Below are 17,399 nucleotides of genomic sequence, written 5' to 3'. Positions count from 1 at the left end.
CCCGGGCAGTTAACCCACTGTTCCCTGGGCAGTTAACCCACTGTTCTCCACTGTTCCCCGGGCAGTTAACCCACTGTTCTCCACTGTTCCCCGGGCATTTAACCCACTGTTCCCCGGGCAGTTAACCCACTGTTCCCTGGGCAGATAACCCACTGTTCCCTGGGCAGTTAACCCACTGTTCCCTGGGCAGTTAACCCACTGTTCCCTGGGCAGTTAACCCACTGTTCCCCGGGCAGTTAACCCACTGTTCCCGGGCAGTTAACCCACTGTTCTCCACTGTTCCCCGGGCAGTTAACCCACTGTTCTCCACTGTTCCCCGGGCATTTAACCCACTGTTCCCCGGGCAGTTAACCCACTGTTCCCTGGGCAGATAACCCACTGTTCCCTGGGCAGTTAACCCACTGTTCCCTGGGCAGTTAACCCACTGTTCCCTGGGCAGTTAACCCACTGTTCCCCGGGCAGTTAACCCACTGTTCCCGGGCAGTTAACCCACTGTTCCCCGGGCAGTTAACCCACTGTTCCCCGGGCAGTTAACCCACTGTTCCCCGGGCAGTTAACCCACTGTTCTCCACTGTTCCCCGGGCAGTTAACCCACTGTTCCCCGGGCAGTTAACCCACTGTTCTCCACTGTTCCCCGGGCAGTTAACCCACTGTTCCCCGGGCAGTTAACCCACTGTTCCCTGGGCAGTTAACCCACTGTTCCCTGGGCAGATAACCCACTGTTCCCTGGGCAGTTAACCCACTGTTCCCTGGGCAGTTAACCCACTGTTCCCTGGGCAGTTAACCCACTGTTCCCCGGGCAGTTAACCCACTGTTCCCTGGGCAGTTAACCCACTGTTCCCCGGGCAGTTAACCCACTGTTCCCCGGGCAGTTAACCCACTGTTCCCTGGGCAGTTAACCCACTGTTCTCCACTGTTCCCCGGGCAGTTAACCCACTGTTCCCCGGGCAGTTAACCCACTGTTCCCCGGGCAGTTAACCCACTGTTCTCCACTGTTCCCTGGGCAGTTAACCCACTGTTCCCCGGGCAGTTAACCCACTGTTCCCCGGGCAGTTAACCCACTGTTCCCCGGGCAGTCAACCCACTGTTCCCCGGGCAGTTAACCCACTGGATAACTGACTAGGTATCCTCCTTTCCCTTTCATTTACACTGATCCAAGTGAATTTAACAAGAGACATAAATAAAGGATTATAGCTTTAATCTGGATTCACCTGGTCAGTATATGTCATGGAAAGATCAGCTTATTTTAATGTTTTGTACACTCAGTGTACATTCAACTGCTGTGTAACAATGGCTGCCTTTACACAAGCAACCTAATTCAGATATTTTGCCAATTATTTGCATATTACCTAATGTGTAAACACCAAAAAAACACATGGAATCTGATCTTTGAACTTTCAGTTCAATTCCACCTCCATACGGCTGCGTTTACACAGGCAGCCCAATTCTGATATTTTTTCAGTAACTGGTCTTTTGACCGATCAGATCAGCATTGAAAAAGTTCTGATGTGATTGGTCAAAAGAACAATTAGTGGAAAAAATATCATAATTGGGCTGTCTGTGTAAACGCAGCCATTGTGGCTCTGAATCCTGATACAAACCCCATCCTCCATATGCAACCTTTCTGGACGCTCAGATCGGATTTATTTGCTCTGAAGTGGTGTTTTTGCACATGACCTAGCCTAGTGGTTAGAACGTTGGGCCAGTAACCGAAAGGTTGCTAGATCGAACCCTGAACAAGGCAGTTAACCCACTGTTCCTAGGCCGTCGTTGTAAATAACAATTTGTTCTTAACTGACTTAAATAGTTGAATAAAGGTTAAATAAAAACAAAACAAATATCCATGACAACCACGACAAAAATGTGAAGGAACAATTAGAATTACCTGACGCATAAAAGTACCTTTGTTCTTGTTATGACCTCTGGGTTTTAAAAATCTAAATTAATCTAAAAAGATAAAATTCTATGAGGGAGAGCCCTTAAATCATGTGAAAAGGCCACACCGTTGCAATTGAATCATTCCCTTTGGTGAAGGGCAAGGCTATGAAACCACACACTATGGCAGAGACTTGGATTTTACCGGCCACGATAGATATGGTGAAAACTATGTGTGGGGAAGCAGAGGCACATAAAGTCACATCAATACTTAGATAACACTTTTAAACAAAGGATTTATTCTCTGACTGAACGACTCAAAAAACTCCCCAGTTTATGCTCCCCAAATGGACGTTAGCTGTGAAGGCCGAGATGCCCGTGCATTGACTTTTGTCTTCTATACATGTCGGGGGATGCTATTCACGAGGACATATTGTTCTGTCTCACGATTTCCAAGCATGAATTGGCATAGAGGGTGATCAGTGTGATGTGTGGCTATATTGACGAAAAACAGATTCCGTATGGGATCGAATGGTGGGCTTTTGCACAGACGGGGCTCCATCTATGGCGGGACGGCCTCTGCACTCTAGTTAGTAATGTGTCTCCCTCTGCAATAAAATGCAAATTAATTACTTAAAAATCATACATTGTGATTTTGGGGATTTTTGTTTTAGATTCCGTCTCTCACAGTTGAAATGATAAAAAATTACAGACCTCTACATGCTTTGTAAGTTGGAAAACCTGCAAAATCGGCAATGTACTTGTTCTCCCCACTGTGTGTGTGTATATTTATATAAACAAGCAATATGTATTTTTTTATATTACATTTTTTTTAATTAATTTTACCCCCTTTTTTCTCCACAATTTTGTGATGTTCCATTGTTCCATTGTGATCCAATTATGATCTTGTCTCATCGCTGCAACTCCCCAACAAGCTCGGGAGATTCGAAGGTCGAGTCATGCATCCTCCGAACCATTACCCGCCAAGCTTCTTAACACCTGCCCGCTTAACCCAGAAGTCAGCCGCACCAAATTGTCGGAGGAAACACTGTTCAACTGACAACAATGGTCAGCTTGCAGGCGCCCGGCCCACCACAATGAGTCGCTAGAGCACGACAAGCCAAGTAATGGGATTGAACCCCAGGCTGTAGTGACTCCTCAACACTGCGATGCAGTGCCTTAGACCGCTGCGCCACTCGGGAGGCCCTCAATAGAAGCTATGTTGACACTGCCATGTTGAGCTGAGCTTTGCTGTTGGAAAACCACTACAGTTGACATGTTCACATGCTAGTCGAAACTACGAAACTCAGAAATGTCTGACTTGCTGATTCGTTGAACGCGGCACATGTATAACTACAACCAGTTAGCAAGTCGGACATTTACAAGTTTCCTAGCTAGCATGAGAATGCAGCAAATGTCCGACTTTCGGCTGTAACAGATGCACCAACCAACCATACTCGCTGACTTTCATCTACATTCGGCTTCATTAGGCTTACCGCATGAACATACCCACAGACTCCACAGCTGAAAGGTCTCACCTGATCTAAAGGGCTTTTTTATGGGCTCCTGAGTGATAAGGCGAAAGCAACTGACTGTAGACAAAAGTCGAGGAGTGAAGTTCGGGGAGTAGGACACTGGCATGGTTTTCCAACAGCAAGGCTCAGTACAACATGGCATTGTTTCTAAAAGTTGTTCTTTATAATGTCTCCAACCCCCATAACATACACTCACAAACTGGAAATATGTGTGTACATTGTACAATCAATTGGTGAGAGAGTCTCAAATATCACATTAATTTGTACATATCCACTACATGAATTGTGGTAAAGTTGCTTCCTGTTTCCATCATGTCGTTGGTCACGTTTACATGGGTCAAACAAAAACACCATAATGATTGGTTGACAATAAAGCCTCCCATAATAGAGTCCCACAGTTCAATACCCATAAAACCTAGAGGTCACACCGGGGAATGGTTCCAAACATTTTTACACCATTAATTTTTCCCGTTAGGGATTTTAGAAACACTTAAAATAAGGGCTGTGTTTGGTGTAGTCTTACCCTGGCATGATGTTTTTAATCTCTCTCGGACAAGGTGACTTATCAATATATTTGGCTCTATTTACTCTCAGGTTCGAAAATGCTAATTAGCATCAAAGTAGACATCATGCAAAACAACAAATCCCTGCACGCTCCTGTATGTAATCTCTAGCTGACACCTTTGCTAAGAGGTAAAACTTGTGCAAGACAGTTCATAGAATTGTCCATTTAAAGACATTTTGCCAATTTATTAATTACTACATATAGCTAACATTAGATAGTTATCCAGAGATTCTTACCTTTGCCTCGATTCAGCAGCCTGTTCAGATCATCATCGCATTTATAGTTCTTTATGATAGCCACATTAGCAGCTAATTAACATTTCATTTGTGGGTAAATTCAGGCAAATATATTGATAATAGTCACTTTGTCCTAGAGAGATTTACACAGCTATCAAAATGTCACGCCAGGGTAAGCCTACACAAAACACAGCAATAATTTTAACGATTGGAACTGTTTCCCTGTTTGACCAATAGTTTTTATGGGTATTATGACTCATACTGTGGTGAAGGCGATGGTTGCAGGATGAAGTTGAAACTTCATGACATTTGATCACATGATTTTTTGTCAAATTCATGCAGTCAAGTCGGCCATTTTGTATCCCCATAATGCAATACACTTTGAAAGGAGGTGACCAACGATGGTCATCGGCTTGACAAAAGGAATCCACTGGAACGCCCCCATTATATTCTCACTCAATCATTTGATATCTATATGGTATGCAACGCTGGTTTCCTTTAATTATTTTTCGATTTGCGATTGTTGTTTAGATCATAGTACTTTGTTCTATATTCCACTTTGTCGTTGTCTATAGTTTCACTCAATGCTAGGGGGTTAAGAAATAATGTAAAGCGCAAAGCGTCATTTTTTTATTTGCCAAACAGTTTTAAAACAGATTTATATATTTTCAAGAGTCTCATTCAGTTGCTACTGACGACAAGTTCTGGAGATCTCAGTGGGGTAATGATGTATGTCTCTCTCATGGTTCTGAACGCTCTGCTGCAGTTATCACTCTAAAGAATCATTTCAATGGAAGTATTTTGCACTCTGACTGGGGGGACCCTTTTGGTCACTTTCTTCTGTCTTGTTATCAACTGTAACAGCATCATCATTATTATTACCAACATTTATTGGTTCAATTCCAAACTTGAAAATGATCACCTACTTGAATCTTTATAAAAGCGTATTCTCCGTTGGCTAACCAAGATCACGTATGCTTTACTTATAGTAGGTGGCGATTTTAATATTTCTCCGAATAATTTGATTGATTGATGGCCTCCGGGACAGTCCACTTCTATGAATACAAGTTTGAGGCAGTTTATGGAAAGGTTTGATATTATAGATATTTGGAGAGTAAAGTTTCCTAATGACAAGTCTTTCACATGGAGTAATAAGGCTCCACACAATCATGCATATATTTTTGGCTCGTGTCTAAATGTTTTGATAAACAGGGTATTTCTGTTAACATCAATGCCACTCCCCTTACTAATCATAGAGCTATTTATATTGACATTAAACCTTTTATCTCTGATAATGGCCTTGGCAGAGCATCCTACTGGAAGCTTAATAGCTCTATATTAAAACACGAGTTGGTCAAAATGGAGATAAACTATTTAATTACACACTTTTGGAACAAAGCTACAAGTGACAATTCATACAGTAATAACTGGGAGCTTTTTAAATATGAGATTGGGAAATATTTAAGAAAATATGGGAATTTTCTTGCCAAGACCAGGAGAGCTGAAGAAGAAAGTGTAATTACAAAGATCACCTCTCTTGTTCAAAAGCCTGTTGAAAGTCTCTCAGAGGAGGACAAGTCTGTTCTGTTTGAGCTGCAACACAAGTTGGATGATATGTATAAACTGAAAGCAGAGGGAGCCTGTATAAACTGAAAGCATAGGGAGCCTGTATAAACTGAAAGCAGAGGGAGCCTGTATAAACTGAAAGCAGAGGGAGCCTGTATAAAGTGAAAGCATAGGGAGCCTGTATAAACGGAAAGCAGAAGGGAACCTGTATAAACTGAAAGCAGAGGGAGCCTGAATAAACTGAAAGCATAGGGAGCCTGTATAAACTGAAAGCAGAGAGAGCCTGTATAAACTGAAAGCAGAAGGGAGCCTGTATAAACTGAAAGCAGAGGGAGCCTGTATAAACTGAAAGCAGAGGGAGCCTGTATAAACTGAAAGCAGAAGGGAGCCTGTATAAACGGAAAGCAGAAGGGAGCCTGTATAAACGGAAAGCAGAAGGGAGCCTGTATAAACTGAAAGCAGAAGGGAGCCTGTATAAACTGAAAGCAGAGGGAGCCTGTATAAACTGAAAGCAGAAGGGAGCCTGTATAAACGGAAAGCAGAAGGGAGCCTGTATAAACTGAAAGCAGAAGGGAGCCTGTATAAACGGAAAGCAGAAGGGAGCCTGTATAAACTGAAAGCAGAGGGAGCCTGTATAAACTGAAAGCAGAAGGGAGCCTGTATAAACGGAAAGCAGAAGGGAGCCTGTATAAACTGAAAGCAGAAGGGAGCCTGTATAAACTGAAAGCAGAGGGAGCCTGTATAAACTGAAAGCAGAAGGGAGCCTGTATAAACTGAAAGCAGAGGGAGCCTGTATAAACTGAAAGCAGAAGGGAGCCTGTATAAACTGAAAGCAGAAGGGAGCCTTTGTCAGATCTAGGAAGAAGTGGCTAGAGGAAGGTGAACAAAATTCATCTTATGTTTTCAGGTTAGAGAAATACCACTCTTAAAAAATAATACGATTCAACAATTAAATATTAATGGTCTCATCACAGATGATCCCAAATGAATCTCTAACTTTAGTTGCAACTTCTACAGGAATGTATATAGTTCTAAGTATTGTGAGGTTTCCTCAGGTCTGATTTTTTTACTCTCTGGGGGATGTGAAATTATTTGGGGAGGCTGAGAGGGAACATTGTGATGACCATATTTTAGTTGAAGAGATCATTTATTCTATTGAACACCTTAAAAATAATATGTCTCCTGGGACTGATGGTATATCTGCTGAATTTGACAAAACTTTTTCTCAACACTTGGCCCCATTTCTGTTGGAGGTCTTTTCTGAAAGCATTGCAAATAAGGCTCTCCCTCCCAGTTTGACTCAAGGTCTGATTACATTAATACCTAAGCCCAAGAAAGACTTGCTTCTCCTCCATAATTGGCGTCCAATCTGTCAGCTCAATAATGACTACAAAATACTAGCCTCTATATTTGCAAAAACAATGAAGGCAGTATTGCACTCAATTATAGAAGAGACCCAATCTGGCTTCATGAGGAATAGACATGTATCTAATAATGGTGTTAGATCATACTGACTATTCTGATTTAATCTTCCAAGATAGTTTTGTCTTCTTAGACTTTTATAAAGCCTTCGATACAGTGGAACATGAGTTTCTATTTCTCTCCCTTGAGAAATGTGGTTTTGGGGAATTATTGTGTAGTACCATTAAAACCCCCTAGCATATGTTATCATTTTATAAGAACTGGTTCAATAATCATATCCTGCTGGTGAGTCAACTTCTTAATGCAGAAGGATTGTTACTCAATTATGAGGAATTTTTATCTCGTTACAATATCCCTGTAAGACCTAGAGAGTTCTCCATAGTCTATTCCATCTGGAACTCTCATGTTGTTTAACCAGGCCTCACCTTCTTCACCTACCCTCGCTTAATCCAGTTGACTCTCCAATAGTTCCCTCAGAACAACAGATCTATACATGTTTTATTTCAAAGGGAGATTGTATACTTTGTACACAAATACTTTATTTTTAACAAGGTCAAAGAGGTCTCTTTCAGAATGATCCATAATAATTACCCTGCGAATCATTAACTGAAGAAACTCAAAACAGACATTAACATTGATTGTACTTTTTGTATTGAGCATGCAGAAGCAGTTTCGCATTTATTTTGGCATTGTCTACATGTCAAATAATGGAAAAATATTTATAGTTTTATCATTATTAACATACTTGATGACTTTTGTTTGTTATGGGAGAATGTGCTGCTCGGTTTCCTTAACGATAATAAAGATAAATAAAAACAAATTTACCTAAAATCTTATTGTGCTAATGGAAAATGTTCATATTCATAAATGTAAATTCACGAATAAAAAAACACTCTTCCGTGTTTTCTATAAGGTGTTCGAGCAGTACATTAAAAACCTCTTTGGGCTGAGATCCTTCTAACGGGATCGATATGACAACAGCCAGTGAAAGTGCAGGGCGCCAAATTCAAAACAACAGAAATCCCATAATTAAAATTCAAAAAATCAAACCAAACGATTATGTTAGGTGAGTGCCTAGTCACAGAAAAACACAGCCATTTTTCCAGCTAAAGAGAGGAGTCACAAAAAGCAGAAATAGAGATGAATTAATCACTAACCTTTGATGATCTTCATTAGATGACACTCGTAGGACTTCATGTTACACAATACATGTATATTTTGTTAGATAAAGTTAATATTTATATTAAAAAATCTCAGCGCGTTATGTTCAGTAGTTCCAAAATATCCGGTGATTTTGCAGAGAGCTACATCAATTTACAGAAATAGTCATAATAAACATTGATAAAAGATACAACTATTATGCATGGAATTATAGATACACTTCTCCTTAATTCAACTGCTGTGTCAGATTTCAAAAAAGCTTTATCGAAAAAGCACACCATGCAATAATCTGAGTACAGCGCTCAGAGACCAAAACAACCCAAACAGATATCTGCCATGTTGTGTAGTCAACAGAAGTCAGAAATAGCATTATAAATATTCACTTACATTTGATGATCTTCATCAGAATACACTCCCAGGAATCCCAGTTCCACAATAAATGTTTGATTTGTTCGATTATGTCCATCATTTATGTCCAAATACCTCCTTTTTGTTCGCGCGTTTAGCCCAGTAATCCAAATTCATGACGCGCGATCACTAGGAGCAGACGAAAAGTCAAAAAGTTCCGTTACAGTCCTTAGAAACATGTCAAACGATGTATAGAATCAATCTTTAGGATGTTTTTAACATAAATCTTCAATAATGTTCCAACCGGAGAATTCCTTTGTCTTCAGAAATGCAATGGAACTCAAGCTAACTCTCACGCCCGTGGTCAGCTCATGCCTCTCTGGCAGACCTCTGACTCAATCCCCTCTCATTCGCCCCCACTTCACAGTAAAAGCATCAAACAGTGGGAGCCTTAGGAAGTGCAATTTGACCCCATAGACACTGTGCATTCGATAGGGAATTAGTTGAAAAACTACAAACCTCAGGTTTCCCACTTCCTGGTTGGATTCTTTCTCAGGTTTTTGCCTGCCATATGAGTTCTGTTATACTCAGACATAATTCAAACAGTTTTAGAAACTTCAGTGTTTTCTATCCAAATCTACTAATAATATGCATATATTAGCAACTGGGCCTGAGTAGCAGACAGATTACTCTGTGCACCCTTTTCATCCAAGCTACTCAATACTGCCCCCAGCCATAACAAGTTAAGACCGTTCTACATTCTTCTAATAAGAAAGCTGTTAAAACAATCCATATGTGTGTTTCTTTTAAAGTCTTGGTATAATCTGTAAATTATTGTACAACCTAGCATATGTTATCATTGTCTATTTATGTACTTTTTGTTTTTGTAAAAAAAAATACGCCCCCGTTATCTTTTATCTAGAGTCCCAAAACTATATTCCTACCCTTTCACAGTTATTCAGCCTAACAAAACTCTGTTGATTTGAATTTCCCAAAAAGAAAGGCAAACATTTTATCTCGTCGTTTTTAGTGACTGTGCTAGTTTGTTAAATTATGTTTGGGAAAAATCCAAACGTGCCGCTCAAGGGCCATCCATTGCCTACAAAACGTCATAAAATGGCGCCGCACTCTAAAATACTTTGATGGGAAATGTCGTTTTTTCTTTTTTGCTCAAACGAGCTCAAGTTTCAACCTCGACCTTCTTTATCCTCTTGACCAAATCATTTCAATGTTCATTCTCTTTAAAAATGAGTTACCTCCAAACTGATATATCTTTACCCCATTTCAAGTTTAGTTTGTAGTTCTAGAGGTTGTGTCCTTTTGTAATTTTGGGAGGCTGAAAAGTCCATCACCATCCAATGTTTGTTAGCCTGTTCATGGCCCCTCTCCTCTCTCCACCCATCACTCCCAATCTCGGCATCCCCATCCCCCACTCCGCGGTGTTCCCAACGCCGCTGCTAGCCGGATAACGCTGTAGCAAAGTGAGAAGCTAGAACACCGACAGCGTTAACATAGCCAGTGTCAACGACTTTGAAGATACCGGAACAAAATAAGGAATTTAGATAACCACATTTGTCCATCACATTGGTAAGACTCGCCCGCTGAATATTGTTGTGTCATCTCTACTCTTTCCCCTCTCTTTTTCTGTCAATTGTCCGACACCGATAGGGCATGGTAACGTTACATGGAAAATGTATTGATGGTGGAGGATAACTAGCATTAGCGAGCTAGCTAGAGCTGTTTTAGTAGTTGGACAAAAATAACATTTCAGCGATGTGCTTCAGAGTGTAACTATTTTATGTGACTTAAATGTTATGCACTTCCTCCATCGTTTGAGTCAAAATAGCTAGCCAATCTACGTATCGGATTGACGGATTGTATGAGAAGGGACAGTGTGTGGCAAGGATGCTAGCAAACGTGATGGGATCTAGTATGATTGCTTTGGAATTGTTTAGTGCCTAGCTAGCTACTACTTTCCAATAGCTCTCTGGTCACGCATTTTTAAACCAAAGGACAGTGGTTTTTCAAAATGGTCTCGGCATCTCTGTTTGGTTTAATTAATAATGTTGGACTGTATAACTAACTAGCGTAACTCGCTTAAACTATTGCTGCGGGTGTGGATTTTTAGGTATCAGAAATTCACTTTGTCAAAGCGTTTTGTCATATAACATTTTAATATTTGTTTACCGACCTCGAACTTTGAATAACTGAAGTGGGCCATTGCGTTATCAATTAGCCTGGTATTGTTTCGATTTAACAAGGCAATCAACCATTTCAGATGCGTGTTGGAAAGAGAAACGTTAACAGGTCAAATGCTTTCTGGATTATTGTCTTGATGTGAGCCTAATCTGTGAATTTCCGATTATCCGGTTTGTAATAGGGATTTATCGCAGGTTTTATGGCTACTGACTGACGTTATAACCCGTGTGGGAATGTGTGCAATCAATCACGACAGGCACTATAATAATGAGGACATTTGAATGCTGAACATGTTCTTTTTTATTTGATCTAGACGCGTTATAACGCATTATTCACTGCCCAACCAGTAATGACAACACTTGCGTCTAGCTATCCAAAGTGAGCGGGACAATTAATGTCATTGTGCGTTTTATTCATACCTGCATACCTTGACACAAAGAAAATACAATACATTTACAGTAAATTAAAAGATTAGCTATAGAGAGAGTGGACGCACTCAAGATACAATTATTTAAATAGCTTGAAACCACGTGTACCTTTGTGTGCTTGAGTTATTTATTGTTATGTACTTGAACAGTAGGCAGATCAGGAACAATGCATTCAGCCATAAAACTTTCACAGGGAGGGAGAAAGGAAGGGGGCCCTACAGGACCAAGGTCTGTAGACAGGAATAGTCTTCTCTTCTATCTGATCATTCTGCTTGAGAATAGGACCAGTGGATTAGTACAGGCTACTTACTCTCAATTCAGGAGGAATCCTTCCATCAGAGGCAGAATATTTACTTAAGTCTTCTTTGTGTGTTGAATGAATGTTCACCTGTCAAGGACTTGAATGGCTTGTATTTGAACAGTTTCATGACTTCAGAACATTGTCTTGTTTTGATTTCTGAAGTTGTTTGTTTTGATGTTTCAGTGGCGGGTGGAGTTTTGAAATGGGCTTAATCGTCAAACGTCTGCAGAAATGACTTGACAGAAGAGTCATGTTCATTCCAGTTCTCTCTATGTCCTTTGACTACTTGTGACTTTTTAGGTGAAATTACACCCTCCGTGTTCTAATGCAAGATATGTGTGCTTCTTCATCTGTTTGTTTGTTTGTGTGTGTGTTGTCGAACATTTCTCGCCATGTGTTTGCCAGGATGAAACAATCCTGTGTCTTTCTGTACTCGTGGCCGAGGTACCAGAGTGGAAACTGGAAGCCGGGCATTTCTGTGTTCTTATTCTCAACCCTATTTCCGCTCCAGGATCATTAGTTTCCTGTGTTCCTCCTACACCTGGCGATGAACCCATTGATAGTCCAGTGAAGTGTGACAGCGTGTGCTGGCCCACCTCTGTGTCTTGTTGTCCCTTGCCCTACCTGACGGTGTTGCTTCTTGTTGGTGACAATTACTCATCGGCCTCTGTAGTGTCTGCCAAATCAGTTTTAATGGTCAGTGAATCTCTGTCCTCTTGCCTTGTGAGAGGTTAGTTCTGGCCTACACCCTATTTTCTGTAAAATCCCCAAAAGGTGAGCTTTTCCCACCAGCCAGAGAGACAGACAGAAATTATCAAGTCCAGGGCCAGGTCTGTGAGTCAGTCATGCTGTCCAGACATGCTGTGACCAGTGGGCTAGTCATCCTTTCAGTCTGTTCTCTGAGACACTGCTACAGAGAGGTGTGTGTTGGCATTCCCTCTCTTCTCTCATAACAACAAGTTGTCTGCCACCAACTACAACCTGCTGGATGCGGGATACCGCCATGACCAATCAGGACACCCCATAAGCGTAAACAATATGAATATCAATGTTTGTCTGGTCTAGACCCCTGTTTTTATAGAATCCCAACAGTCAATATTTGATTCACACGTTTCTCTCCATCCCTCATTCATGTTCCCTGGTGGAGTCTTGTGTGTTGTTTAGAAGGCCCACTGGAATGGTCTCAATGGAAACTAACCAGGGGTCCTGGTTGATTTATAATTGATGATTGCTGTCTCATGTCATCTTCTTTAGCTGTGCTTCCCAGAATATGACAGCTTCAGGGTTCCCTGCTTTTCCGAACAGGAATAAAGGAGCTCACCTCTTGAATCAAATAAAATCTGAGTTTATTGGTTGCGTACACAGATTTGTAGATATCACAGGTGCAGTGAAATGCTTGTGTTTCTAGCTCCAACAGTGCAGCAATACAAAACAATCTACACATAATCCATATGTAAAAAGATAGAAGTTAAGAAATATCAGAGCGATCGGTGTCGGATTCCAGAATATACAGGGCATTCAGAAAGTATTCAGACGACTTCACCTTCTCCACATTTTGTTACGTTACAGCCTTATTCTAAAATATATTAAATTGTTTTTCCCTCCTCAATCTATACACACAATACCCCATAATGACAAAGCAAAAACAGGTTTTTAGAAATGTTTGCAAATTTATAAAAAATGTAAAACTGAAATATCACATTTACATAAGTATTCAGACCCTTTACTCAGTACTTTGTTGAAGCACCTTTGGCAGCGATTTACAGCCTCAAGTCTTCTTGGGTATGATGCTACAAGCTTGGCACATCTGTATTTGGGGAGTTTCTCGAATTCTTCTTTGCACATCCTCTCAAGCTCTTGTCAGGTTGGATGGTGAGCGTCGCTGCACAGCTATTTTCAGGTATTTTCGAGTCTTTCCAGAGATGTTTGATTGGGTTCAAGTCCAGGCTCTGGCTTGGCCACTCAAGGGCATTCAGAGACTTGTCCTGAAGCCACTCCTGCATTGTCTTGGCTGTGTGCTTAGAGTCGTTGTCCTGTTAGAAGGTGAGCCTTTAACCCGCTCCAGTGCGCTCAGGACCTCAGACTGGGGCTTCATCTAGGATTTCTAGTCTCCAAGTCCTTTCCACTGAAAAACATCCTCACAGCATGATGCTGTGTAACGACATTCAGGACAAGGAAAATCTTGGTTTCATCAAACCAGAGAATCTTGTTTCTCATGGTCTGAGTCCTTTAGGTTCCTTTTGGCAAACTCCAAGCGGGCTTTATTGTGCCTTTTACTGAGGAGTGGCTTCCGTCGAGCCACTCTGCTATTAAGCCCTGATTGGTGGAGTGCTGCAGAGATGCTTGTCCTTCTGGAAGGTTCTCCCATCTCCACAGAGTGAATCTGGAGTTCTGTCAGAGTGACCATCAGGTACTTGGTCACCTCCCCTTCTCCCCCGATTGCTGAGTTTGGCTGAGTTTGGCTGGGCAGCCAGCTTAATGAAGAGTCTTGATGGTTCCAAACTTCTTCCACACAGCCATGAAATCTCCATAAGCCAACATTGGCAGTAGAATGGCCTTACTGAAGTGCACAGTGACTTTCAACGTGGCGCCGTCAGTTTGTGAAATTTCTGCCGTGCTAGAGCTGCCCCAGTCAACTGTAAGTGCTGTTATTGTGAAAATGAAACGTCTAGGAGCAACAACGGCTCAGCCGCTAAGTGGCAAGCCACAAAACCTCACAGAACTGGACCGCCAAGTGCTGATGTGTGTAGCGTGTGAAAATGGGCAGTCCTCGGTGGCAACACTCTCTACCGAGTTCCAAACCGCCTCTGGAAGCAACGTCAGCACAATAACTGTTAGTCGGGAGCTTAATGAAATCGGTTTGCATGGCCGAGCATCCGCACACAACCCTAAGATCACCATGCTCAATCCCAAGCGTTGGCTGGAGTGGTGTAAAGCTCGCTGCCATTGGACTCTGGAGCAGTGGAAACACTTTCTCTGGAGTGATGAAACGAGCTTCACCATCTGACCGTCCGACAGACGAATCTGGGTTTGGCAGATGCCAGGAGAACGCTACCTGCCCCAATGCACAGTGCCAACTGTTAAGTTTGGTGGAGGAATGAATCACAGTCTGCGGCTGTTTTTCATGGTTTGGGCTAGGCCTCTTAGTTCCAGTGAGGGGAAACCTTAACACTACAGAATACAATGACATTCTAGATGATTCTGTGCTTCCAACTTTGTGGCAACAGTTTGTGGAAGGCCCTTTCCTGTTTCAGCATGACAATGCCCCAGTGCAAAAAGCGAGGTCCATACAGAAATGGTTTGTGAGATCGGTGTTGAAGAACTTGACTGGCCTGCAAAAAGTCCTGACCTCAACCCCATCGAACACCTTGGGGATGTATTGGAATTGACCATAATCACCCAACATCAGTGCCCGACCTCACTAATGCTCTTGTCCCCGCAGCAATATTCCAACATCTAATGGAACGCCTTCCCAGAAGAGTGGAGGCTGTTACAACAGCAAAAGGCGAGACTCTGCTTGGAGTCGTTGCGGTGTCTGCTTGGGGGGTAATATACACGGCAGCGACCAAAAGGAAATTATCTCGTAAAATAATGTAATCTGCATTTAATGATGAGGTATTCCACGCAATCATCTCTCTTAATCCACTCTTCATACGTTAATCCTTCACCCAATATCTTCACGAAGGCTGTATTTAGGCAAAGCCTTAGATGGCTTGGCCAATAAGAGTTTCAAACTTTCAGAGCTAGAATCAGTCCTTGTGGCAAGAAAGTGCCTCCCTCTCACGTGTGTCTGTAACGTGAATCTAGTAGAGGGCTATCTACTACTGACACTACAGAGCCCAGGGTTATTTCTGAGTGATGGGGGAGGAGCATATGTTGAATAGTAGTATGTCATTATGTCTTAATAACACAAGGCTGCCCAGACAGCAGATGCTGGAGGAGAGGGGGGGAGAATATAAGTTTATATTATTTTCACTGTAATCACCCCTTCACCCCCCCCCCCCCCCCCCCCTCCATAACTACCAACTTGGCCCACTAGAGAACAAAAAACACCTGCTCCCGCACACAGTGTTAGCATGTAGCGGTTAGCATGGAGCTGTGCACATCACCAGGCTAGGAACAGCTGCTCACTCTGTTATTGTTGTGCCCCATGGCCACTGAGTGTGTTCTGCTTAATTAAGTCCCCCTAGCTGCTCGGCTGAGTCTGGGATCAGGTGTTGGCACTTAATCGCCCCCCCCTCATATGCCCCATCATTGGTTTTGTGACATTGTAGTTGTGTGAACTAAAGCTCTGACACAAAGGTGTCGATCACTCATAATGCCTGTATGAATTTAAAGATCTCTCCGTCTCGCTCTGATGTGTTGGTTCAGTGTGATTGTCCTGTGAGGAATAGTTTTAAGTGGTCTGTGGAATGGAGAGCTTAGGGGAAGAATGGGCTTTTCACAACCAAGGGGCCAAAAACACTCAACATCGACCAGTTAAAACACAGACACACACTGTCATACTCTGACACACAGACACTTCACCTCGTCTTTTTATTCAGGCACAGCTAGGACGTGCCATGGGGTCCTGGGTAGGGCTGGGCGATGTGGCCTAAAGATTCTATCTCTATTTTTTTTTCAAACTTCTGGGCGATTCACAATAGATATATAACCTAAAAAATATTTGTTTTCTCAATTGTGCATTTAAAGTTTAAATACACTGCATTTCAGACTGTCAGCAATAATCTAATGAGTTCAGTCATACCTGGGCTAAATATAGGCTTTCCACAGTCATAAGACCCACTACTAATATTTTATCTATATAGTTAAACCTTTTTTGATGTTGCAATGATCATTAATTTGGCATTCAAGTCTATGAAAAATGCCCTTTTGTCATTACAGATTTAACTAGAACCATGTATAATGCAGATTCACTAATAATGACTAACATCTTGTAGCAGGCATTAGAAAATGAACACAGGTCTCATCAACAGCTAGATGCCCTCAATCTCACACAAATCATCAAGAACCCACCAGGCACAACCCTAAATCTGTAAACAAGGGCACCCTCATAGATGTTATCCTGACCAACTGGCCCTCCAAATACACCTCCGCTGTCTTCAATCAGGATCTCAGCAATCACTGCCTCATTGCCTGTATCCGCTACGGGTCCGCAGTCAAACGACCACCCACAATCACTGTCAAACGCTCCCTTAAACACTTCTGCGAGCAGGCCTTTCTAATCGACCTGGCTCGGGTATCCTGGAAGGATATTGACCTCATCCCGTCAGTTGAGGATGCCTGGTCATTCTTTAAAAGTAACTTCCTCACCATCTTAGATAAGCATGCTCCGTTCAAAAAATGCAGAACTAAGAACAGATATAGCCCCTGGTTCACTCCAGACCTGACTGCCCTCGACCAGCACAAAAACATCCTGTGGCGGACTGCAATAGCATCGAATAGTCCCCGCGACATGCAACTGTTCAGGGAAGTCAGGAACCAATACACGCAGTCAGTCAGGAAAGCAAAGGCTAGCTTTTTTCAAGCAGAAAACTCCAAAAAGTTCTGGGACACTGTAAAGTCCATGGAGAACAAGAGCACCTCCTCCCAGCTGCCCACTGCACTGAGGCTAGGTAACACGGTCACCACCGATAAATCCATGATATTCAAAAACTTCAACAAGCATTTCTCAACGGCTGACCATGCCTTCCTCCTGGCTACTCCAACCTCGGCCAACAGCTCCGCTCCCCCCGCAGCTACTCGCCCAAGCCTCCCCAGCTT

The 17,399-nt window shown here is 42.3% G+C and overlaps 1 protein-coding gene across 1 annotated transcript in view; it reads left to right on the top strand.

Annotated features, from left to right (window-relative positions):
* Positions 1 to 10,196: 10,196 nt before the first annotated feature.
* Positions 10,197 to 17,399, top strand: part of LOC139382864 (protein FAM168A-like) — a 115,767-nt gene continuing 108,564 nt past the window's right edge. The window contains exon 1 of the mRNA XM_071127104.1: positions 10,197 to 10,295. The gene's annotated coding sequence lies outside the window, so the exon portion shown is untranslated. The remainder of the gene's footprint in view (positions 10,296 to 17,399) is intronic.

The sequence above is a fragment of the Oncorhynchus clarkii genome, chromosome 24 (genome assembly GCF_045791955.1).
Source record: "Oncorhynchus clarkii lewisi isolate Uvic-CL-2024 chromosome 24, UVic_Ocla_1.0, whole genome shotgun sequence".
Lineage (NCBI taxonomy): Eukaryota > Metazoa > Chordata > Actinopteri > Salmoniformes > Salmonidae > Oncorhynchus > Oncorhynchus clarkii.
Note: the sequence above shows the minus strand (reverse complement) of the source record. Positions and strands in the feature narration are given on the sequence as shown.